The sequence below is a fragment of the Corvus moneduloides genome, chromosome 7 (genome assembly GCF_009650955.1).
Source record: "Corvus moneduloides isolate bCorMon1 chromosome 7, bCorMon1.pri, whole genome shotgun sequence".
NCBI lineage: Eukaryota > Metazoa > Chordata > Aves > Passeriformes > Corvidae > Corvus > Corvus moneduloides.
In genome coordinates this window covers 36466701-36490832 of record NC_045482.1, presented here as the reverse complement: position 1 = coordinate 36490832, position 24132 = coordinate 36466701, and the positions used below count along the sequence as shown (strand labels likewise).

Sequence of the window (24132 nt, the reverse complement as noted above, 5' to 3'; positions counted from 1 at the left end):
TGGTAGCATGGCCACGGCCATTTTTAAAGATCTTACTCAACCAATATCAAATATGTTTTGCCCTCAGTATTTATTATCTTTTGAAAAGAACCAAACATATGAACTTTACAAATGGCCTTATAAAAGAAATAAAAATGTATAATCCCTTCAATTATCAAAACAGCATTTTTTATTGTCCTCTGCTGCCTGCTGATTTAATTTTGTCCTTTGATGGGCTGCTTTCTGTTGATAGTCACAAGGGTGGCTTCATGAAGGACATAATGTAGGGAGAAAAAATCCCATTGGTGTCATGGCTTCCTTCCCATCTTTTCCTCATATATCCAATTAAATGTATTATAAAGAATAAAAGGGTAGTGTGGAAAAATTGCCAAACAAGGACAGACATCAACAAGACATTTAACATATCATGTGAGGAGTGAGGCAAGAGGTACCTAAGTAGCTCGTGGATGAGTTGTTACAATAATCATTCAAAAAACAACAATAAAACCATCACTGGTAATGATCAAGTAAGGGAAGGAAAATCTGACTAACGACATTGTCTTACTATTCTGGTAACCCTTTGCATAGAGTGAACTCAGTCAAATCAGGTTTTAATCAGAGCGATATTTTTCTGGAAACTCTTCCTTCCCAACACATTCTGGCACTTAACCAGTGCTTGAATAACATTCCCACAGCAAGTCTCAAGTCAAGCTTCGTTTTCATAATCAACTTCTCTGGAAAACAGGGAAATCGAGGGGCTTTTCTCAGAACACCATTACCTTCTCTGAGATACAGAAAAAAGGGGTAATACCCAACTAGCAGCCACTATTTTCAAGATGAAAATTTCTAAGCTCTAGATGCTGAAATTATGTTTGAATCTGTCCAACATAAGGGCCACCTCCACTGAGCATCAGAAGCTGCTCTTTGACTTCCTTTCACTTATATTTTCTCACTAAAACGTTGGAAAATGGGATCATTTTCCATTTTATTTTGGAGCATAGTATGGGCAGGTGAATCCAGCTGTCATCTAGGTTGTGCAATACTGGAAATCCTGTTTTGGATCGCGTCCTCAGTGTCTTGTTTAAAGGGAATAATTTCCTATAACTGAGTTACAGATTGCTGTGCTCATATGGTGGTCACAGAACTAGAGCTCTGCTTTGCATTAAAAGTGGAATTTTTAATAGCCAGGGAGGAAAAAGGAGAAAGAATTGAGAAGTTGCAGTATGAACATTTTGCAGTACAGACCAAACCTAAACACCACGCAGGCTTGTCGTGTCCAGGGCTTTGGGGGTTCTTTTCAGTTATATCAGACAAAGGGTGGGTTGGAAAGTTTGGGAGAGCCAGCCTCTCAAAGTCCTCCACCCTTTGGCTTTCCTGAGTTTTCCTGGAGGTTGTTAGCCAGACTTTTACAGCCATGAGAGGCAATAGAAGCTCTTGGATCTCTCAAGTTCCATGTTAAGAGGACAGAAACCCTAAAAGCTCCCACATTTCTTGCTTTTTGGCTTCCTAACTGAGCCTGGAGGGTTTAAAGGGCTTGACTGAGTTTCTCATGTCTGCAAGCTCCACACCGTAGATGGGATGGGGGGTGAACAGAGCTGTTGTAGGAATGCCGAGAAGCCAGACTGGGTGAGGAGAAGACCTCGGAACAATAGCAAAGAGCTTGGGGACATCTTCCGCAAATAAGAAAGCTCTTGGTGTACACCACAGCCATGCTTAGGAAAGTTTTCTGAGCCTTTCCTAAATAGCTAAAGGAGATTCTTTTTAGGCTTTTTTTTTTTTTTTTTTTTTTTTTTTTTTTAATTTTGAGAGCTAGAATGAGCAGAATTTGCATAGTCTTCGGACGCTGTGGGGGAAGAGATGGAACCAAGCTTTTGTGGACAGGCCAAAAGATAATTAAGGCAATTATATACTGCAAAGGAATATGTTATGCTATTCCTAAAGGAAGACTTTTGGCCAGATAGAACTGATGACAAATATTTATTTTCTTCTTTTGGCATTAATAGTCTTAGTAGGCAGTATTAGGAACACTTATCAGTATTCATATATGGTATTACGGGTGGCATTTTTATTATGCTTAGTGCAGATTTCTTTCACATGTTAATACAACACTCATTTGTTTTAAGAAGATATTAAATATCTAATGTCAGAGTGTTGAAAATAGGATGAGATTTTGGGCAACTTCGGGAAGACCTGGGGCTGCATCTCTAAAGCCAAACCATGTGAGTTTAATACAACGGGGAAAATTACCTGGGAAAAACACTGGAACTGCAGGGTGATGGCCCGTGGCACAGAAAGGATACAGAGATCTTTGAGCAGGAAGCTATTTGGCAGCCTTTCTGCCTTAGCTGGCGGAGAGCAGCCAGGAGCTGATTTAGTCAGTGGGTAGGAGAGGCAGCTCCCAGTGAAGAGTTGAGAAAGCGAAGGCGGTCCCAGTGAATTATCAAGAAATAGCGATCCGGAGTTATTATGTAACATTAGGGTCAGAACTGGAGATAAGAGGCTGATGCATCACAGCATTAGCAAACAGCCAGTGTTAATATGTTTGCATAGATAAGGCAGATTTGGCGTGGTACACGGGCATAAAAATGAGGAGCCAACACGAGCTGAAACGGAGCTCAGAGCACCACTGCCAAGAGATGTAATTCTTGTCTTCATCTCCTTTGAATATCAAGGTTTATTTAGTTTACAAACATATGGGTTTTCAAAGCTATTACAACTGTGACATTGATTTAGAAGCTACAGACATGCAAGAGGTTAAGATTAGAGCTGGCCAGGAATTTTCTTACAAAACAGAATTTTGCTTTTTAGCCAGGATTAGTTAAGACAACTGAGCCTTACAACATCATCCTGCCAGGTGAAAAAATGACTCACTTGACAAGCACAGTGCTGCTGGGATGAGTCCTTTTAAACTGTGTATTTACATAAACATTTATGGGGTGTTATGATTATTAAGAAAAGATGTGATAGGGAGAATTGCACCTTTCAGTTGCTCAGGCAAGGGGAGGATAGTTTGGGAGCCACTACCTTCCTTTGATTTATTAAAGTGGTGAGGAAACTCTTGCTTCTCTGTACAGCAGGGTGGGCTATGCCTTCATGCCATGCCCTATACCCACTATAACCTGAGGTTTATTAAAAGGGTATCAAAACAGAAGAACAAGCATTTTATATCTGAACTTAATTAAAATTGACATCTAGAAAACAAACAAACAAAAAATAATAAACAAAGAAAAGCTTGTTTCATAAAAAAATTCTTTACTGGAATAAATGCCCAAATATTAAAATAAGAGAATCATAGAATCATTTAGTCTGGAAAAGGCCTCCAAGACCATCAAGCCCAACCTTAATACTACTACTACTTATAATAATGATAATGAACAACACATCTGTCTTTGTAGCACGCTAAAGCCCCTGCTACAAAAAGAGAAAAGCAGCAGAATCCTGTGCCAAATCACCACCACATTCTCAATCAAAGAATTTTGAACTTCAGCTCAATTCGCTCAGACGCTGGGGATTATTTGGGCAGAACCTGAGATTACAAATCAAAGAGCACAGAGCAGCACATGTATATGTTCCAGTTATGAAAGCTGCTTAATGATTAAAGTCATCTATGCTAAAAAAAAAAGAAGAAAAAAAGCAAAACTGATGTTGAGATCTGAAAGTATGTCTGTGGATTGACGGGGCAGAGGTTAAATCCAGATGAGGGTCACTCAAGCCTGGTGTTAGGCTAAATGAGTACAGCATTAATGCTGAAAAATCCTGGCGCTGAGCTCACCACCTGTCTGCTGCAGAAATCCGAGGTTCAGCTCCAACTCGAGGGTTACTTGCATTTACGACACTTATGTGCTGCTAATCAGGGAGGAGGAAGTAGATAAATCTGGCTGTTGTTTCAATTGCTGCTACCATCCTTAAATTACTTTTGTCTGCTGCCTTTTTAAAAGGCACCACTTCTCACTGCAAGTGCAACAGGATGCTTGTACTGTGGAAATATGACAGAGAGCAGTTTCAGTGTAGCAGGGCTTGAAATGGTGAATCCTGTCAGGAAAACAGAGCACAACCTTTCTACTTTTGGGTTTGGTTTTTTTTTTTTTTTCCTTATACATTTTTCCTTTACATTCTTATTTGCAATTTTCTGCAGAAGAGGTCTGAAAAAGCTAAAGGAGAACTGCAATTTTTCGATCCTGGCAGTGATGACAATGCAAACATTTAGGTCCTGATGTCAACAAGAAAAATGTCTTACTGACTCAGAACTGAGCTTTGTGTAACATCAAAGGGTTAAAATAACCAACACTTAAAGGAAAGAGGCATAGATCACTTACAAGACATATTCTATTATTTGCTGAAAACTTGTAGGGCGGATGTAAGCTTGTTATCATTCACCAAAAGATAAAATTTGCTGCAGAAGGTACACACTTTGCAAGTGTAGAGCAGCTAATCTCAGACCACTAATAGATTTAACCTTGTATATTCACAGATATTTAAAAGTGTTATGGTTTGAAGGTCAACTCCACTGTCTCCGAGTACAAGGAAAGCAAAGAAAGGAATAAAAATTAGAAAGAATTAATTCTTCAAAAAGTTTTTACAAATCAAAACCCTGCAGTTTCACACTGAGAACAAAAGAAGCATATTAAACACCAAAGTTTATCAAGACAAATTAGGTCCCAGTTTCAAATTTTCTTTAATCTTTTGCATCTGAACGTTTTTTTGCCTCATGCTGTTTTCCCTAGTTAAATGTTAAAATGAATTCTAGCCAATACCATTGACTTCCTCCCTTAAAAATATTGAGACACATAATAAAAAATTAATTACTTCCCCTAATTTCCGTGTGATTCTTTAAAAAGATGTAAAATTCATTTAAAGTAAGTGGCGACTTTGTCTTTGAAGATCACGACAATTAACATGGATCAAAGCTTAGGTTCTGTAACGATGATAGCTTATTAGCATAATGAAATTAACTTAGAGACAAGAATCTTTAATAGGTACAACAAAAACGCTTTAATAATACTTGAAGAAAATTATGTATTTGCTAGAAGTACAACAGTTTCAGACTTTCTATCCAATTAATAAGTTGTTAATTAACTCCTTTTCCAAACAATGTGCACTTTAAGTTAACATCTGCCCATTGGATAACACTTTCCAATGGTATATTTTTTTTTTAATATACTATAGAACTGCAACACTGTTTTACTGGGAATTCCTTGTAGGACTATTCTTATACTAGGGAAACAGGACCCAAATATAGTAATATGCTTTCTACAGCCAACCAATTAAAAAAAAAAAAAGAGAAGGCTTATTTCAAAGATGGGGAGGAGGAATGGGTAATTCCTTAATTCTGGCTGCATTGTTTGTGTGTAGTCTCAGATTTCTTTGCATTTTCAATAGAAATTATTTTCTGCAGTTTCTATTCCCCTGCAAAATGGCTCTCCGCTGATTAGTGCCTTATATAGACCTGATTTGGGAGCAATTTTCATATATTTTTAAAATATCTATTTATAGTTCCATGGTACAAGATTTTACAGTCTTGTTTTATAAGACCGTAAATCAATAACTATTGGTTTTGAAGATACAGAGAGGGAAGGTTGGTCACAAAAAGTTAAAATAGAACCTTATATATAAAACCAGTGTTTTCACAGACTTTGCTTTGTAGTGCAGAATAATAAGGGCTTTCAGCACTTGAATTTTTAATTAAAATGACACACTTTTGTTTTAGGGGCTTCTGCCTATAGAGTGGTGTGGGGATCAAAAATTTCACAGAGCATTTTGCAAGTGGATTTGGAGAACACACGTGACTCTGCACTGCACGGGGTGCTTAGGCCAATGATGGAACAATTAAAGAGGCCTTATTTGAAACAAATGAGTTATTATATTCTGTTGGGTCAAGGATTCGTGTTTTAATAAATCCCTAATTACAGTAACTTTTCATTTAATCTGGCAAATTCTAAGCAAGCTAAGAATTTATGAGAGTTGGAATCAGCAATAAAAAATGCCTGTCTGCCATTCTGCTCAGGGCCACACAGGTTGAACTCATTTTGAGGAGCTTGGAAGGCAGGAATGCATCTCCTGAACAGGGCACTGGGACATGGTTACACCTATGTAATTATAAAATAGTATTATGCATGTCTAAAATAATATTGTGCATGTATAAAACAATATTGTATGTGTATAAAATACACTGTATATTAAACCATGAATAAAATTGTATACAGAATTATTATGTTATAGTCATTATTAATAATAACCTGGAGAGTCTTCAATCCTTGTTTTTTCAGAAATAAAAAAGAAATAAGAAGAATCAACTAAATCCCCAGCGCAGCTCAATGCAATGAGAGCGTTCTGAGGTGGGTTATTTTTTGCTTGGCGAACTTTTCTACCACGACCTGTGACTACACAAAGCTTCTTGTGCACCATCCAGCCAAAACTCTTCCAGTCACTACTGGCTGAGCTCAGGATTTCTATTTCTGATCATGTGTGGTGCTGGCCAGGCTCCTTTCAGCTCCTGGTATGTGGCTGTCAGAGTACAGGCACCTTTGAGAAAAAAGCAAAATTGAGTCATAATGAACGTTTCCACGTGAAATTTTTAGATTTTGAATTTTAGCGTTAGGATTTGCTGGTCCAACACCACCTTGAGTGCAACTCCCCCAGCCAAAGGCAAACTTTGCCTCCCCTAGAACAACACCCTTATGAGAATTAACTAACGAATACCCAGCAAACAAACATAGCACAGGTTTTACCATTCACTGGAACACCTCCTTCTTTGACAACAAGGTGCCACCAATATCTCACATGGAAACTGCATGACAATGGAGAGAAATCGAGGAAACTGCTGTTTTCTGCACACAAACAGGCAGCCCCTCTACCTTTTCAAAGTTTATGGTCTCTTTACTGACCATAAATATGTAAAGTCCTGTGAATTACATCTGTAGCTGGCTGAAATTCCTTTTTGTTGTTGTTTCATTTTGAAAGTTGCTGGGGTGGGTTTGGTTGGTTGGGGGTCTTTTTATTGCAAATCAGAATTGGTCATTTTTCAGAATTTCTCCTAAGTTATCAAAGGCTGAAAATCCTTGTTTAGAAAAAAAATAGAGCAAGAACTCTATTTGTGTGAACATCAAGGGTTAAAATAACCAACGCTTAAAGGAAAAAGGCAGAGATCACTTAGGACACATATTCTATTATTCGTTGAGAACCTGTAGGGTGGATGTAAGTTCGTTATCATTCACTCCTCCCTGGGGCCTGAGCTGCCCAGGAGCAATGGGGACAGCACAAAGGATATTGGTTGTGTCTCCATTTACTCAACAGCTTCCAGGTCTACCTTGTTCCCTGGATCTGGGGCAATTCTGCCACCAAAATTGCTGCAGGGATTAGTAATATGAAAAGCAGAAGGTTCTTCTCAGAGGAGACTGACCCAGTCCTGGCAGAATTTGGGGCCATGCCCTAGGGATGTCCTCGTTAGCACCCAGCTGAGCTCTCCACAAACTGAGTTCACCCACTTCCAGCAGAATCTTTCTGAAAACAAAGACACTTCCTTTAAACTCCTGGCTTTTGGCACACCATGGTTTTTTGAGGTAAAACATTTCCAAATTGTAAATCCATCAGGTATCTCCCCAGTTCCAAGTTCCTTGGTATCCAAGAAATATGATACAACCTTGGCTGGGAAGTGCAGTCGAAAGAACGTCATCACCTATTGCCTTTCCTGCATACTTCCATGGCATACCTATTTTTCCATGGATGACTCCCAAACTAAGAAAAGTCTCTCTCCTTGCCTCACAAAATCCAGTGCTTAAGCTGTACAAGACACTGAGTGCAGGCCAGAAACATTACAGGTTCTTCTAAATAAGACATTATTATTCTTTACAGGAGGAAAAAAGAGATCAGGCTCATCTCTAAGCTAAGAAATGCACTTACTGTTCCAAATTTTGAGTCAATATTGAGAGTTAGTTTATACATAACGCTCTAGCGGAGATTGATACAATGCCAGAAGATACTAAATTCTCATTTGTAGTGAATGACCACCACACAGAATTGCCAGCTGTGAGTTTCCTTTATGATAACAAAGAGCTTGCCAGGAAAACCCTCGGTACAAAAATGGTGCTGATAAATACATCGATTTAAAGATAACCAGTACAGCACTTCCATTGTTCACACATGGTTTCATTTTTTGGTCAGCAGAACATATTTCCCTTGCTCAGCTTCTCCTTCCAACAAGGTATTTCAGCCTTTTTCCTGCTTTGGAAACAGAAAACTCTATGACTAAATCATGAATACATGATTTAGGTTGGCCTGGCTGGACACACACAAGAGCAGGAATTGGCTGTTGAGAAATGGTGAAGTAGCAGGTTTTTGAAATGATATAATAGCATTCTTCACCCATCCTATTCCAAATTATCTGCCTAGAATTAAAAAAGAAAGGTCTATTTTTTATTGATTATTCCCTTTGAAATATCACCTTTGCCAATCAATGTGGTGTTGTTAGTCCCAGCTTTCTGGGATTTCTCGCAGTTGTGCCCTGGATTTGGGATTCTCTTGATGGCCCTGTTCTTTCAGTGATGCTGTTCCTGTCTGCTTTCAGAATAATTTCTCTTTCACACTTCATTTGCATGTTTTTTCTCACTGCATGGGAAAAAAACCCAAACAAGCACAAGTTTCCTTGTCTCCAGCTTCACAACTGAGCAAAACATATATTCTCTTTCCTTCCCATTCCCCCTACCCTGCTGTAGAGTTGGAAATGTTGCTTCAGACATTCATGTGCAGCATTGTGGGAAAACCATGAGGCAAAAATCCTGGCTGTGAATTGGGAAAGTCTGAGCAGGAGCCCTTTGGATAATGACCTGAAGGCACATTGCTCTAAAAGGACAGAATCTACCCAGGCTTCAGGTAAAGCCGTAATTTCATTTTTCAATTTTCAATTTCAATTTTTCAATTCGTATTGGTTTAAAGAAGCTTTAAGTTTTACTTGCAGATTTGGATAAGTACCTACTAAATTCCACCTCTTTAAACAGGAATTTTTCTTCAGTACTTTTGCCTTCATTGACAAGGACTTCTTAAATCTCAAGTGTCCCATGACAGACAAACTGACCTCAAAGGAAGAGCTCCGTGGTGGAGTCAGCCCAATTACGATGATTTTACTCACCACTTGCAATTTAAACTCTTCTTCCTGTAAATGTTGCACATCACACACTGAAGACTTCAAGGCAGAAATCATTTTAGAAAAGTTACATCACCTGTTTAAGAAAAAACAAACAATCTAGAACCTAAGTTATGATAGAGGTGCTCCTCCCTATACCCACAATTGTGTTGTTACCTGCCCGTCCTCTTCCCTCTTGAAGTTGTAGAGCAGGATGAGCCTCCCCTCAGTCTCCTCTCCAGCTGAGCAGATCAAGTGACCCTCAGCCTCTCCTCTTGTTCTTCCCCTTCTTTCACCGTTTTTGTAGCCCAATTTTGACAGGTTGGGGGTTTCAGGGTCCCTGCCCAGCAATTTTCATTTGCTACTTGTATTGTACCAGCAAGAAAAGGCAGCAAGAGCCCGCTCCAGGGTGCAGCCCTCGTTGCTGAGTTACAACCGCAGCCACAACCCACAAGCATTGCCCTGCTCCTCTTGGCCCTCATTACTGAGCTCTCAGCATTCTCACCCCCTCTTGTCGCCTCTTTAACAAGAAATAAAGTTGTTTGTTTATTTTATACCTATTTAACTTGTCATTTAAGATTTGCAGAATGCCATCAATCTCTGCCTCGAGCACGTTGACCTCACTTTAATTGGTGGGGCTCTAATTCTGCAACAGATGTTATTACTGTGAATTTAACTTTATATAGCAAGAAATTCGGGGCTGCCATATGCTGTCTTTTATGAGCTTGCAGTTTGCAATGAATATCCATGACTAATGCTTGTGACCCAGGTAAGCCCGTGATTAGGGAAGGTAAAAAGTTTACCCAACTTTATTGCAGCACTTTCAGTAATTTCACCAACAACTAATGAACACATCTCCCCTGCCTCTGCGTTGGTACAAAAATTGCTTGGCTCTTCTTAATATATCTGTCAACATCTAGAGCCATTCTGGGACTCTCATGAGTCAGCCAAAATTTTCTACATTCATAGATTGCGTATCAGAGGGGATAAGATGATTTCCTCTGATATCCAGCATAAATCAGACCTTTTTTATGTTTTTCTAGTGGTTTCTAGTTGTGCTTGGGGGGGTTGGCTTTTTTTTGTTGAATAAACTGAGGCAAAACTTTCTGAAGGTTAGTAGGATTTAGCCAGGTGCTAAATCCAGAATTCAAATACATCTACTAAGTCTAGACAGAGGTAGAAAAAACAGAGATACACGGAAAATTAGGAAAAACTTTATGAACTGTGATCTATCGTAAACATCTTAAATTTCTTTCCACCCAAAACAATAGCTTCAGTTTAGTTGAAGCTCCAAGAAAACCTGTTCACTGTTAGTGACCTTATTGGTCTAAAGGCCAGGAAGAAGAAAACATTATTTCAGCTGAAGGGAAAACTGGAGAGAAAAAAAGTAGGAAAAAGAAAAAGCCAGTGGGTTTGAATTAGTCATGCATATATTTGCAATGCAAAGTAGGAGAAAGTCTTCAATCAACAGAGAACTGAGGTTGTGGTGCCTCCTCACTGCAGGAATGGAGTCAGGAAAGCTAACTTATCCCAAGATAGAACTCTCCAGGCTTTCAAAAGTGATTACATGGAATGCAGCAGCAGGTAGAGGCACCTGTAGATCAGAAGTCCTTGCCCAGTCTTATTTCCATGTCTCAGCCTTACTCCTGCTAAACACTTTGCCCAACGATCAGCAAACAATAATAAATTCCTGCTCACTGTCAATAACATTTATCACAACCAGAAGCATAGAAAAAATCCTGAAAATATGAATAAATCTGAAGCACTCCAAAGTTGAAGTTGCTGGTTAATAAGTAGAAATATGTTTGCAGCAGGTCCTGTGTTCCCAGCAGCTCTGTTCACATCTACGGAGTCAGCTCACGAAACAGGAATTGGAGCGGTGCTCTCATGAGTCACTCTGCTTGGAAACCTTTGCATATTTAAAAAAAAAAAAATAAAATCCACAATCAAAAAAAGCCCCCATGCATTAAAAGTATCTTAGCCAAGCATGTTATTTCTCTTAAACATACAACAAAACACAACTGTCTTCAAGGTAAATATCCTCTGTTTTATTACCTTAGATCACCTTTCAGTGCTGTAATCATGCCATTAGGATTGCAGTTCCTGGCTCCAATAGAAATAACCACCTAACTATAAAATTCTGGTTTCCCAGTCTATTTTGGGGGGACAACCAGAGTTCAGTGAGTCTGAGCCCCCACCACTGAAACCGATGGCAGTGGGTTCAAGTCTCCTGCTTCCATGGTGTATCCCAAGGAGAATATTTTTTTTTCTCAGCTGCATTTCTAACAGATGTTCAGGCAGCTCATGTCATTCTTTCTGAACTAAATTAGAGAGCTGTGTCAGGAAAAAAGTGTGGACAGCTGTGTCACCCACAGATGCACCAGCAACATTCCAGCTGGTACCACCAGGGGGCTTCTGTGTTTCTGGTGTTTTCTTTTGTAGCCTAAAAAAACTTTGAAATGGGGAAAAGAGGAAGTTTCTTCATTTGCCCTTATAGGTGGAAATGAATTTGAAGAGTAAATCATTAAAATCAGTCTTCTACAGGTCTGCATGGGGTCACCAGAGTGACTCCAAGGATCTTAGCTTTTCCTCTGAGACTTTTTACCTTTCTGTGCAATATCCTCCAGGATAAGAGCCCAAACCCTTTGGTTCCAGCCGATTACAGCTAGAACAGGCTTAGAGTGTGGGAATTCCATATTTCATATTTCATAACATATTGTAATGCGTTATGTTTTATTGTCACTACCTCTGGAGCCAGGAAAGTTGCATCTGTCATGAGTAACTTCTGCAAAAAATAGGATAGTGGAGACCAAAGAATAACAAAAAAGATTTCACACTAAGAGGCCCCTCCCTGCAACAACAGCATTCATCAATAATGATAATATCAAGTGGCAGCAAGACACAAGTGTCCTTAAACTACCTTTGTGCATCTCTACACTGTTTTCTTGTCCCATCCTGCAGACAAGGTTTGGATCCTGCCCTCCCAGGTGGTCCAGATGTGTGCAAAAGCTGCATCAACAAGTGTTAGGTAACACGTCCATAGAACGAATCAGCTCAGCACAACCCCAAGAGATGCTCAAAGCTACTTTTAATCCTGGACACGTCAGCTGCTGCTGGGCTTGACAGGCCTGACTTACCATGGATGTGCAGACTAGGACTCCAGTGGCCCTTAAATAATGAATTTATTCTTTTTAAGAACAAGATTGCAGGTATACTTCAATCCCTTTTCAAGGTGACTTCTTAGCACTCTGCTGTGTATCTGCTGTGTTTCCTGAGGTCAAATCAGTGGCAGCTTTAATTGCACTTACAAGGAATGCTGCTAAAATGGGCACAGAGTCCTAAACTCAATGTTTTCTTCATTATTTTGCAACTTTGGGAGCCTGCCAACATCGTTGTGAGATTTGGCATGCACTTACCTGGAAAGAATGAGGCTTAATATTTCATTTCAGCTTTGCAAGGTTTCCTCCTCCCGCCAAAAAAAGAGCAAGCAGAAGAATCAGAAACACAGGCAAAGGGCAAGGCTGGTCCTTCTGATGTGGGTATAGGCTCTACAAGGTTCTGGAGGGCTCTCCTGGAAATCAAGAGCAGCTCCACCACAAGTGGCTGCACCTTTAGCAGCTGCTCCTCCACTCTGCAAATTTGTGTTCACAGGGAATATTCTTACCTCCTCCTTCCTAAGGCTGGATTGGTAGGTCACAGAATCATTAAGGCTGGAAAAGACCTCTAAGATCATCAAGTCCAAAAATTAAGAGGTGAGAGGTTTGTCACGCTTGGAGGTGTGAACTGCAAAAGCCAAGCTGAGAGCCTCACCTGCAGCCTTAAAGACAGATCCGTGTTTAACTCCTGCTTTAGACCTTCAATATAGAAAATAATCCTCATGCAGCTGTAACTTGGTACTTGGAATGCACAGACTACCTCGTGTTGACAATTTTAATGTAAATGCTTTACAGCCTCAAAAAGGAGTGGAAATAAAGGTTACCACAAGAGCTGCTGCTCACCAATACCTTGGCAAGTAAGGCCAGGTGGACAGGTTTTGGAGCAACTTGGTTTAGGGGAAGATGTCCGCAGCCATGGCAGGCAGGCTGGAACAAGATGAGCTTTAAGGTTCCTTCCAGCCCAAATCATTCTGTGATTTTGTGAAATCAAGCTTCTGCTTTCCTGGTTGCTTCAACAAGGATTCAACTCACCCATGTAAAGTGAATGGTTTCCCTTTTGCTGGTTTAAAAACAGGGCTTCCACAGGGCTGAGACCCCTCTGGAAAATCATGACATTGGAGCTGGGTTTCTCATGGGCCGGGATGGTACTTACGCAGTGAAGTGCTGCCTGGAACCAGGTAGTTCCTGAGCATCTTGCCTGGGGTGAGCATCAGGAAAGGGAGACCCACTGCAATGCTCTCTCCATTGGGATGCTTCAGCTGTTGAACAGAAGTTTCTCCTGGTTAGATTCCTGGAGCTGTGCTTCCCCCAATCCAGCAGTGTCCAACTTCCTCCATGCACACTGCAAAGACTCCTTGACTCCTGACTCAAGCTAAAATAATCTAGCAGGCCTACAATTTTAAGCACAGCTATGTCAAAAGACCCTTCTGTGGGATCCGTCTTCCCTCTGCAGCTGCCTCACTGAAAGGATTCAGCTACTTGGGAAATGAAGCACTGTGTCACTGGGAATGAGGATGTCAGATACAGCTTCCAACGGAGCGATGCCTCGGTATATTTTGGTTTCATATTCTTATGTCAATGACACTCGTAGGAAATGGGAAAGGTAAAAGCTCTGTGAGGCGTGCAAAATGAGCGTGGACAAGGATGGGAGTGTGACAGTAGGGGCCGGCACAGGCTGTCACCGGGACAGAGCAGAAAAACATCCCCTAAGGGCCTGAAGCCCTTCCAGCCCTCCCTACTCGAAGAGCCTAAATTTTTGCTGTTTGCCTCAAGCGGCATAATCGGCAGCATTCTGACTGAATCCCATAAAAGTAAATCCAGTGTAAGTGAGGCCAGACCGCGGCCCCGCAATCCTGCAGGAGCAACGCTGGGAAAAAGGGCCGGCGATCGCAGCGAGCGGCGGCTCCCGCCACGCTGGTGGCAGAACCACGGAGTCAGCCCAGCGAGGCAGCTGGGAGGCAGCCAGAGTGGGCAATGAAAGGGCACAGCCAGCGCTCAAAAAAAATAGGTTTTAATTGTAGGAAATTTGTGCAAGACATAAAATTGAATTAATGTTCCTTTTGCTTCCGCAGCAGAAATGAGTTAAATGCTGCCGTTCGCACAGAGAGGGGGTTTTTTAAGTTGTTGTTGAGAAGGCTGCGCTTAAAAAGGGGCTGGTATTATCATACTCTACGTCAGGCAAGTTTAAAGGTGCACATGAGGCAGTTCCTTGGAGGAGGCTGATGGACAGGGAGTCTAATTTCGCTGGCTGGGTGTTTTTTTCAGAGAGGGTATCAAATGGGTCCACGTGGCATGAACAGAACATAGCTCCAGATGGGAGAGCAGTTCCCATCTCTTGCGAGTAAATCTGCTGTTTGAGACTATAATTCTATGACTGAAATTTTATACATATGACTTTGTTGGAGCTGGGATCTCTTCCATTTGAAAATGTGCTACAATAATAATTGCATTTACCAGTTGCCAGTCCTTCTCGCGGAACGGTGGGGCTTTTTTTTTCCTGTTCGGATTGTGAATTAATTGTCTCTAGCTAATATAATTAAAAACAAACACTTCGGATTTCAGCAGAGGGAAATGGGAAGGGAGAAAGAGGAAAAAAAAAAAGAAAAAAAGCAAACTGCAGCCCTGATTTTCTATTGACAACAAGAAAGCTCTGCCATCCCTGAACTGTTTAATTATTGAAATGAACTGTAACAGTACACTGGATTGTTGCCGAGGTCACCGAGTAGTACTGGATGTCAAGAGGAAAGCAGCAGCTCCAAGAGCCCTGCAACGCCCCAGGCTCCGGGTGAAATCCCACACACTTTTTCTCAAGCATTCAGGCTCTGATAGGTAGCCTGATAGCACGGCCGATTTGCTGGTATTACAGAGGTCCGACGGTGCTTGCTTGTTTTAAGACGAGCCAAACTATGCTCTGGTGACCACCGTGACGCTGTGATTCCCATGCCCTATCGCATTCCTCTTTCTCAGATCCCAGGCATTTTTTTTTCCCCTACGTGCAGTCCAGGATGTAGACAAATGAATTCCAAGTACCTATGTGGGGGTGGACTCTTTGAGAACAAACAACAAAATAAGAGATCTCCTGTCCTCACTTTTCATTTTGCTCGTTCCCCGGATACAGTTTATTTCGTGGCAATGAATACACATTGTTCATCTGAGTTAGATCCAGCAGCAAACAGCTTTACCACCCCCTAAACCTTGTGCTTTTTTTTTTTCCTCCTTTTTTTTTTTCTTTTCTTTTCTGATTTCCTATTTAAGCCTTTACAAAAGACATCTTGTTTAACATTATCTGCTCCTTTGGAAGCCAGGCTGCCCTTTAAAGCCTATCATATCAAGGCTTGCTATTGATTAAACAATGTTTTTTACTGGAAAAAGTTTAGAAACTGGAAGTTTTGTAAAAAATTCTTGTCCATATCTGCACTGGTAGGAGGGTCTGCTGGACAAATAATCACTGTTTGCAGGGAAAGGGAAAAACTTCTTTAGAATTTTTCATAGTGAAGAAAATCCTATAGATAGCAAAAACTGCTAAAAAAGAAATAAAACTGCAGTTGAGGAACCGACAATAACATTTCAGATTGCTTTATGGCACACTATTACAGGCAACTAGCTTGCTTAAGTAGGCATAAACATTTTTCACAGTATATATTTAAGGTTTTTTTATGGGTGGATTAACAGCAGGGAAACATAGCTCTTAAAGGGAGGGAGAAATAATTTCTGCCACTCCAGTGGCCTGATAGGTCACAAAAATCTTATAAAAATGGCCAGAGAAATGCACTGCATGGTCAGGAAGCAGGAACAGCCTCCAGCCTACCCTGATGCTCGTGTTGTGGACTGCACACAGAGCCCCCGAAACAACAGAACCTGGGAGTGAGCCCTGGGGTCAGTTCTGGCCCTGCAGGCACTGGGGAGGCTGCACTGTGTTCCAAGAGTGCTGCTGGGACACCTGTGGAAAGATGCAGCTCTGCAGTCTGGTGAGTAGCAGCACTGTGAAAGAGGTTTCTGCTTGGAGACACCGCTCCTCTCCCACCACTGGCACTCTTGGAGCATCCATGAGCCACTGGCAGCAGCCCCTTGTTCCTGGCTGTCAGAGTCAGCCTGCCTTCTCAACCACAGGCCAGCTATCAGGCTGTTTGGGCCACCACAGCCCCCCCATGGACCTCAGCCATGCTCCAAGAGTGGCTCTCAAGGACAGCAAGCCTATGCAGCGACATCCCCTTCCAGGCTGCCAACTGCTGCTAGCTTGAACAATGAAACAAGATAATGGGAAAAGAACAGCACTGTGCTGGATTCCCTTTGGCTTCATTAAAATTAGTGACGTCCTTCAGTTCTGGGTGCTCCAGAGCTCTCCTGGCTGTGCACAAAGCAGAGCCCAGAGGGGCAGGATCCTGCCTGGCAGAGGGTTCTCTGCCCCTGACTCCATGGGCTGATGGGGTGGGTTTGCCAGTTCACAGAATCCCAGAAAGGTTTGGGACTGAAAGAAACCTTAAATCCATCCTGTTCCACCCCCTGCCATGGGCAGGGACACCTTCCACTGTCCCCGGCTGCTCCAAGCCCTGTCCAAGCTGGCCTTGGACACTTCAGGGATCCAGGGGCAGCCACAGCTTCTCTGGGCGCCCTGTGACAGTGCCTCCCCACCCTCGTAGGCAATAATTCCTTTCTAACATCTAATCTAACCCTGCTCCCTGTCAGTTTAAAACCAAATCCCCCTGGTCCTATCACTCCATGCCCATGTGAAAAGTCATTCTCCAAATATTTAGCTAATTTTTTAGCAGTCCAAAGGAAATGAGAGGAAACTGATTTTTGTTGTTCCCCATGGAGTAACAACTTGCCCTGTTCCCCAGTTTACTTTTACCTCCTTGGAAACAAACACTTTTTACTCCAGATGCTCCCACCAGTGGCTGAGTCCTCATGGGACCTCCTTCACCTTCCTGGAATATGCAGAGTTGCCACAGAGGCAGAGGAGCTGATCTCTTTGTAAATTATGTGCACTGAACTAAGCAATTTAACAGTTCATTCCCCCAGGTAGCCACTGACCACTGTATGTCTATCTACTTAATCTGGCAATTAATCTCTGGGAGGCTGGTAGTCATTTTAGATTAACTTTTTAATCGTAAAAATTAGTAAGCAACTTCCTTCTGGTTAATTTTTCTTTTTATTTGTTAGTTTTTCCACATATTTCCAGTGGTCATCTCATCTACTAAATTCGTTCATCCTTTTCAATGCATGACTTTGGGAATCAGAGGTGGGGGGAGGAGGGAGAGTTGCTAAGAAATTGGAAAACATTTTACATTTTTTAAGTAGGTAAGATTAAATGTTTGTGCCATAGTTTACAATTATAATAAAATAAATCTAGAAACTATTTCATGTATGAGAGCATGTGCATTAGAAAACATATTTCTGTAACAGATAACCATCTTCTGAACAGTAGAATGCTGGTAATTTGTCAGTTTTTCTTTTAATTAAAACTGTGAATATAGTTCATGCTCTGTTTGATTCAGTGTCAACATTTTGGATGGGGGCTAAAACTGCTTTCCTCTTAAATCTCTGCATTTCTCAGGACAACTGATGAAGTGTGCCTTAACATTAAGCTCATGAACCCATGAGGTTTGCCTCTTTCAAGATCAGTAAATCAAGAGATATTAGAGCAACAGCCCTGATAAGACTCAAGACTTCTAACACTTCTGTAAATGCTCTCTTTACCAAAACTGCATCCATTTTTCCTCTCAGACAACCTGTTTTAATTCATTGCATCATTACCAAGCTGGTCCACTGTAAAATGAATTAAAATTACGCTAGTTAGGAATTCAATTCTGAATATTTTTCTCAGTGCAAGCCATGAAACTTTTACACTATTTAATATTTCTTTTCTTAACAACAGAAATATCTGCCTGGTGTTTCTCTAAATAATTTTAAAAAATATTTTCTTTTTTGAATTTTCAGTCCTCCTTTCTGGAAATATGAAAACTTGCATGGTCTGTGTTGGAAGGGACCTTAAAGCTCATCCAGTTCCACCCCCTGCCATGGGCAGGGTCAACTTCCACTATCCCAGGGTGTTCCAAACCCCAATGTCCAACCTGGCCTTGGACATTTCCAGGGATCCAGGGGCAGCCACAGCTTCTCTGGGCACCCTGTGCCAGGCCTCCCCACCCTCACAGACAAGGATTTTTTCCATATATGCAACCTAAATTTCTCCTCTTTCAGTTTGAACCCAGCACTCCTTGTCCTGTCACTACATTCCTGATGCAAAGTCCCAGATCTGGGTGAGTTTGGAGCCCCAGACCTCATTTCTGTTACACAGAGAGTGGAAACAACCACCACATTTCTTTAAAACACATCTCACCGTATTTAACTCCAAGCCCCAGTTCCTTCTACCATGCTTATTTTAATAAATACTCATGGCACGCAATAAAATTAAAACATCAGTGAACAAAACAGATCCACATGAATTTTTCCCCAGGGACTAGGAACGGAGAGGAAGCACATCTGGTACAGGAGAGTTGTGTTGCTAACTGTGCTCAAGTGCCCCACTGATAGGTGAGTACAGCGATAATCTCATTTATCTGCAGTGTACCTGAGCGCTTCTTGGACCAAAGCCTGGGGAGGGCAAAGGCAAAGACTGAAAATTGAGAAAGCCCACTCAGAAAAGATGGCAACTTTCAGATGTAATCACCCTGGTAGTGAGGTACTTGATTCCCTGGGAATTACCTCAAGACAAACACGGTGAGAATTACGCTGGAGAGAATGTGAGGAAAAGCACACCATGAGAAAGAGGAGCAGATGCATCTTTTGAGCTCAGTATTCCTCATGCCTCTAACTTCACATGCCCTTTACACAGCCTTCTACTAATTTTTCTACACTGATAATCTATAGAACCTAATTACACAAAGTCTAAAAAAGCTCCTTCTACGAAAGGCATAATGCTGATATCTGAGTCACGAGCACAGTTAATGTAATCTAACACATATTGCGGGAACCTACTGCACACAGATATTACCAATTAGCACATGATTTTAACAATCAACATTCATGCAATTAATAGAACACTTCATATTCCTTCTAATTTTGAGCTCTGCATGAGCATATGTTATCATGACGGAATGTGGGATCATTTATTTATACTGGAAGCAAGGCACCACATAGAAATCAGAGATGCTGAAAGTTAGCCTGAAACTGAAACAGACTCAGCTTTGCACTGAGGAAAGAATATTATTAGTCTGACTTCTAAAAGTTGAACCTTCACCTTACCTTCTTGTTGATCCTTGCTGTTGGTGAACTTCTGGAGAGGAAACTGCATCCTGATTACAGTTGGGGACTACAACAATCAGTTCATCAACAAGCACTTCTCTCTAAAACTGAAAACTATAACTTAAACATCACTCAAAAAAAAAAAAAGAGTAAACATATACTGCTTAGATATTTAAATATATATATTTTTTTTTTCAAAGATAACAATAGCTAAGCACCTTGTTTTCCATAACATATTTATTATTTTACTTTGTTGTGAACTGGGAAGAATTACTACACTTACAGGGCAGATGAAGGTTTGAGGCACACAGAGAATAAACCCAGATCCCCACAGCGTTTAGCCACACACTTACTTTGAATTCCATAGGATTTAGGGATTTGATACTTTTAGGATCCAGTCCTGTCTATTTTTCTGGCAGCAGAGGAAGCAGGGAGGCAAATACCTGTTTCCCAGAGTGGTTGCCAGCTTCCCTTACCTGTCTCTCTCTTCTTCCTCCGTGGAGCTGATATCAGCAAGAAGCAACAAAACCTTGCTTTAATTACTGAAGCCATAGATGTGTTACTGGCTCATTAAGGAGACAAGATGCTCAGTGAAGAAGGTGTTTTTTACACATAGATTGGAAGGACTCACACTGCACTGCTGCAGTGGCTGGAGCTGCTACATTCCCTGTCTGGCTCTGAGAAGGATAACGTCAAAACACTGGGACTGTGCGAGCCTTCACTCCAGAACATCCTCGCATCTCCAGCTGCCTGGTTGCAGACATGTCCCACACATGGTTCCTGCCACTGAACACATTCCTGCAGGCCTTCCCAGCCAAACACGCCCTTCAGGAGCTCCCCCTGGCAGCCTGAGTACACACATGTGCCATGCTAGCATCCCACCGTACCGACCCTCCCTTCAGTTTCAGAAGATCTCTCCTCTGATCCTGCTCTCCATATGCTTTGGAGAATGTGGCAAGAGTTGCTGTCACCAGGGAGTCCCTTTCCACTTGCAGTAGAAGGTGGTGGCTGTTCCCTCTTTGCCTTTCCACTGGATTAGGAACAGCATTAGATTCCCTTGGGCTTCTGCTTTGGGAAGAGCTCTAAGCCCAGCATGAGGAGGCTGCAGGTGGAGGGAATTCTCTCCAGCAGCAGGTACCAAAGCACCTTAGACTGCAGATGTAGACTCTAAATCATTGTGTCTTTCCCTCTTTCAAGACAAGCTCCTGAGAGAATTTGGTTTACCACACATCTGACATGTACTTATGAACAGGAGAAAAGCAGCCATTCTCTGGGTATAGCTGTATTTCTAAAAAATGTCAGAGGAGTATTTATGTCTCCCATTGCTGTCCCCCCCATCGAGGGAGCCTTCACAGAAACATCAACTTTTGGGCTGCTGCTGTTTTAAACAAGAACAGATTACAGCAATCTACAGGTTGTCAAAGAAAAGAGAGATTTCACCTGTGACTGCACCTCTCATGTTTATCTCAAGGGCTCTCCAACACGGTATTGGTAAAAAAAAGTGGTGAACCCTCTGTGAAAGTCAGTGTCTGGTTGTGCAATATGCACGCTTGGAAAGAAGGATGCAGTTCAGTCAGTCCAGATTTCCATGACGACCAGGGGAGATGCACAATTATATAGACAAACAAGAGGGGGGAAAAAAGGAACGTCTCAAATTCAGTTTGCCCAAGGTAACTTCAGTGAAGGTAATAGAGCAGCATGAGTGTCACTGACAGGGAGGCAAACTAAGCATAAAGGTTTCTACGCTGACTAAATACATTAGCAGTGGCCTTCCTGCCAAAAAGAAACCAAGAGATACTTTTTTCCACCAATATCTTCAGTAAACTTCCATTTTTCTTAACCATTATTTTTACTGAAGGCTTTGCTGCACAAAGAATCCAGGGGGAACAGGAAATCACATAATGGTGCAGGTTGGGGAATTCTCTAAAAATACGTAACCATGGCACCCTTGTCATTACCAATCAAGTATTCTTGATAAAAAGTAAAGTAATTAGCCTTTGAGAAGAGGCTAAAGCTAATTAAAAATGACAACTTAGTCATCTCAACAAACAACAGCGGAGAACCAGTCCAGAGTTCTAACTATAGCAGCGACGTGATAACCTGACCTGCCACAACCACTTGCCTTCAACCCCTTAAAAGAAACCAGTTTCTGAGAGTGAAACTTTGATAACCTCTTCCTTTGGTGTAAAATTTAGATTTGTCTCATCTACCATCCAATATTTCTGTTTGTTCTCTGAGTTTCTGCATCTTTTTCTAAGACAGTTTTGCCCAACTATCAGAAATTTTTGTAACTGAAATGATGGAAAGTCGTGTAGTCTCCTAAAAGAAGATGACAAAATGTGAAGCATGAACATATGCATTGTCAAAAAAATTCACAAGTTGCAAATGAGTTTAGTCTCATAACAAAGTTGCTTGCTCAGAATTTATAAATAATAACCAGAAACAAAAAGAAACCACTGGTCTCTCACTGAGAGGGCAACTGGGGTTCTGTCCTCTCACAGGTGGTAATGACAAGGTTTTAATTAATTTCTATGGAGCAAGAATGAATCTTCTTTTCTTGCTCTGCAAAAACCCTTGAGAAGGACACATTATCAGAAAATTATTACAATTACCACAGTTTTTCTTAGGAGGTGTGTTTACTCACATTGCAGGTACAGAAGGAAACAAGTTGCTGTATTTTCGTGGAATCATGGAATGATTTGGTTTGGAAGGAACCATGAAGATCATCCAGTCGCACCCTCTTCCAAGGGCAGGGACACCTTCCACTATCCCAGGTTGCTCCAAGCCCCATCCAGCCTGGCCTTGGGCACTTCCAGGGATCCAGGGGCGGCCACAGCTTCTCTGGGCACCCTGTGCCAGGGCCTGCCCACCCTCACACAGAGGATTTCTTCTCAGTATCCCATCTAACACTGCCTCCTGGCAGTGGGAAGCCATTCCCCGTGTCCTGTCCCTCCATCCCTTGTCCCAGGCTTCTCTCCAGCTCTCCTGGAGTTCCTTTAGGCCCTGGAAGGGGCTCTGAGGTTTCCTTTTTGAAATCACCAGATTCTACTAAATATTTCCTAACATAAACGTTTATATTTTATATATATGTAATTAAATACATTAACTGCAGTCAGCAACCCATGGCACTACATTCCTTAGAGCTGAGAGCTCATTCTCTTTAAGAATTAGAGTTATGGAATCACAGGATCATTAAGGTTACAAACAACCTCTGAGTTCATCAAGTCCAACCACTACCCTAACAAAGCTGAAGTGCCCTAACCTAAGGTGTGTGCACACAACAGAGTCTCCACAAAGTTGTGATGCAGCTCCTGAGCTCATACTCACAGATTTAAAAAGGATAAACCGGTACTGTGATGGGCCAAGCCCAAACATTGGCTCCTCAACAGGTCCTGCTGAGTGATGCTGGTACTTCATCACGCTGACAGACTTTCCTCAAGCACGCAGGAAAGAGAGATTTGATCCTCAAAATAGGGATTGACTGGAATAGCAAAAGAGGTAGAAGAGATTATGGTTATGTTTTCAGTATCCCACATTAATATTTGACTATAGTTCCAGTTCCTGCTTGCTGGGAAGGTCAGAACAGTGACTTAGAGAAGGCCTGAGGCTGCTGAGACACGACGCAAAAGAAGCACCCCGTGAAACAGAATGATTGCAATGCAATGCAAGAAGTGAAAATTTAAGCTCCTTTGACTTACAGTATATATGAATATGTGAGAGGGTAAAATACTTACAGATGTGTATCTAGACCAAATAAAAAAGCCTTGTAGAGACAGGGAAATATGTATCTTGTGCTGCACCGCTTCCAGTCCTAGGAAAGCTTGAAGCAGAAATAAAATGTTTGCTTATATTCTGAATAAACGTTGGATGAAAAGAAATTCTGAGCAGCCGTGAACTAGATAAAGACCTTGATCCTGCTCTGTAATGCTTGGTAAGACACAGCTCAGGAAGGCCAGCTCTGGCTTAGGAAAGAGAGTCTCCCTAAGCCTCCTCTGCAGCCGATGGAGAGAGGGATCATCCATTCCCGGCTGGAGTAAGCCGGCATCGTTCCACTCCAATCCGTGGAAGCAGACCAACATATACAGGCTGAACATCTTAGGCTGGGATCCCAAATCTACAGATCTGCACCTCTTAATAGTTATTTATATGCCAAACCTAACAACATTGGACAACCTTCCTGAGCCCTGATTTACAAGCTTTTCATTGAAAACATTTTCAGGGTCAAATTCTCCTCCAGTTGAATTCTGTATCACAAATTTGGTGCAATTTTGGGTTATTCCAGTTTGCTTTTTCAATTCTTTGCAGTGTTTCCTCAAACACTTTTGTAAAGACTTGTGTCTAAAAGAGTTTTAAAGGCCCTAAAGGAAATGCAGTTTCTTTTCATACGCCTACAGGACAAACACATTATAGGACATCAGGGAAGATAAGAGAAGTGCTGCTTTTCTCTTCCTTTTCTACTTTCCCCAAGCAAAAAATAAAGTTTTACAGGGATGAGGTAGTTATCTACAACACCTGCAAGGAGCATGCATCTACTTGATCTTTTGACATGCCATTTTCTTGTGTAGGGATGGTGGAGATGAAAACGAGTTATTTTTCTAGTAAGGAAAGGAGAAAACGGTGAAATCTCCACTTACTTGG

General features: G+C 41.5%; 1 long non-coding RNA gene across 1 annotated transcript in view; it reads right to left on the bottom strand.

Annotated features, from left to right (window-relative positions):
- Window positions 1–4947: 4947 nt before the first annotated feature.
- The window catches only part of LOC116446630, a 146499-nt gene continuing 127314 nt past the window's right edge, over window positions 4948–24132 (bottom strand). The window contains exons 19-21 of the long non-coding RNA XR_004241293.1: window positions 19495–22975; window positions 13406–13511; window positions 4948–11006 (exon numbers count right to left, since the gene is read on the bottom strand). This is a non-coding gene — a long non-coding RNA (uncharacterized LOC116446630). The remainder of the gene's footprint in view (window positions 11007–13405; window positions 13512–19494; window positions 22976–24132) is intronic.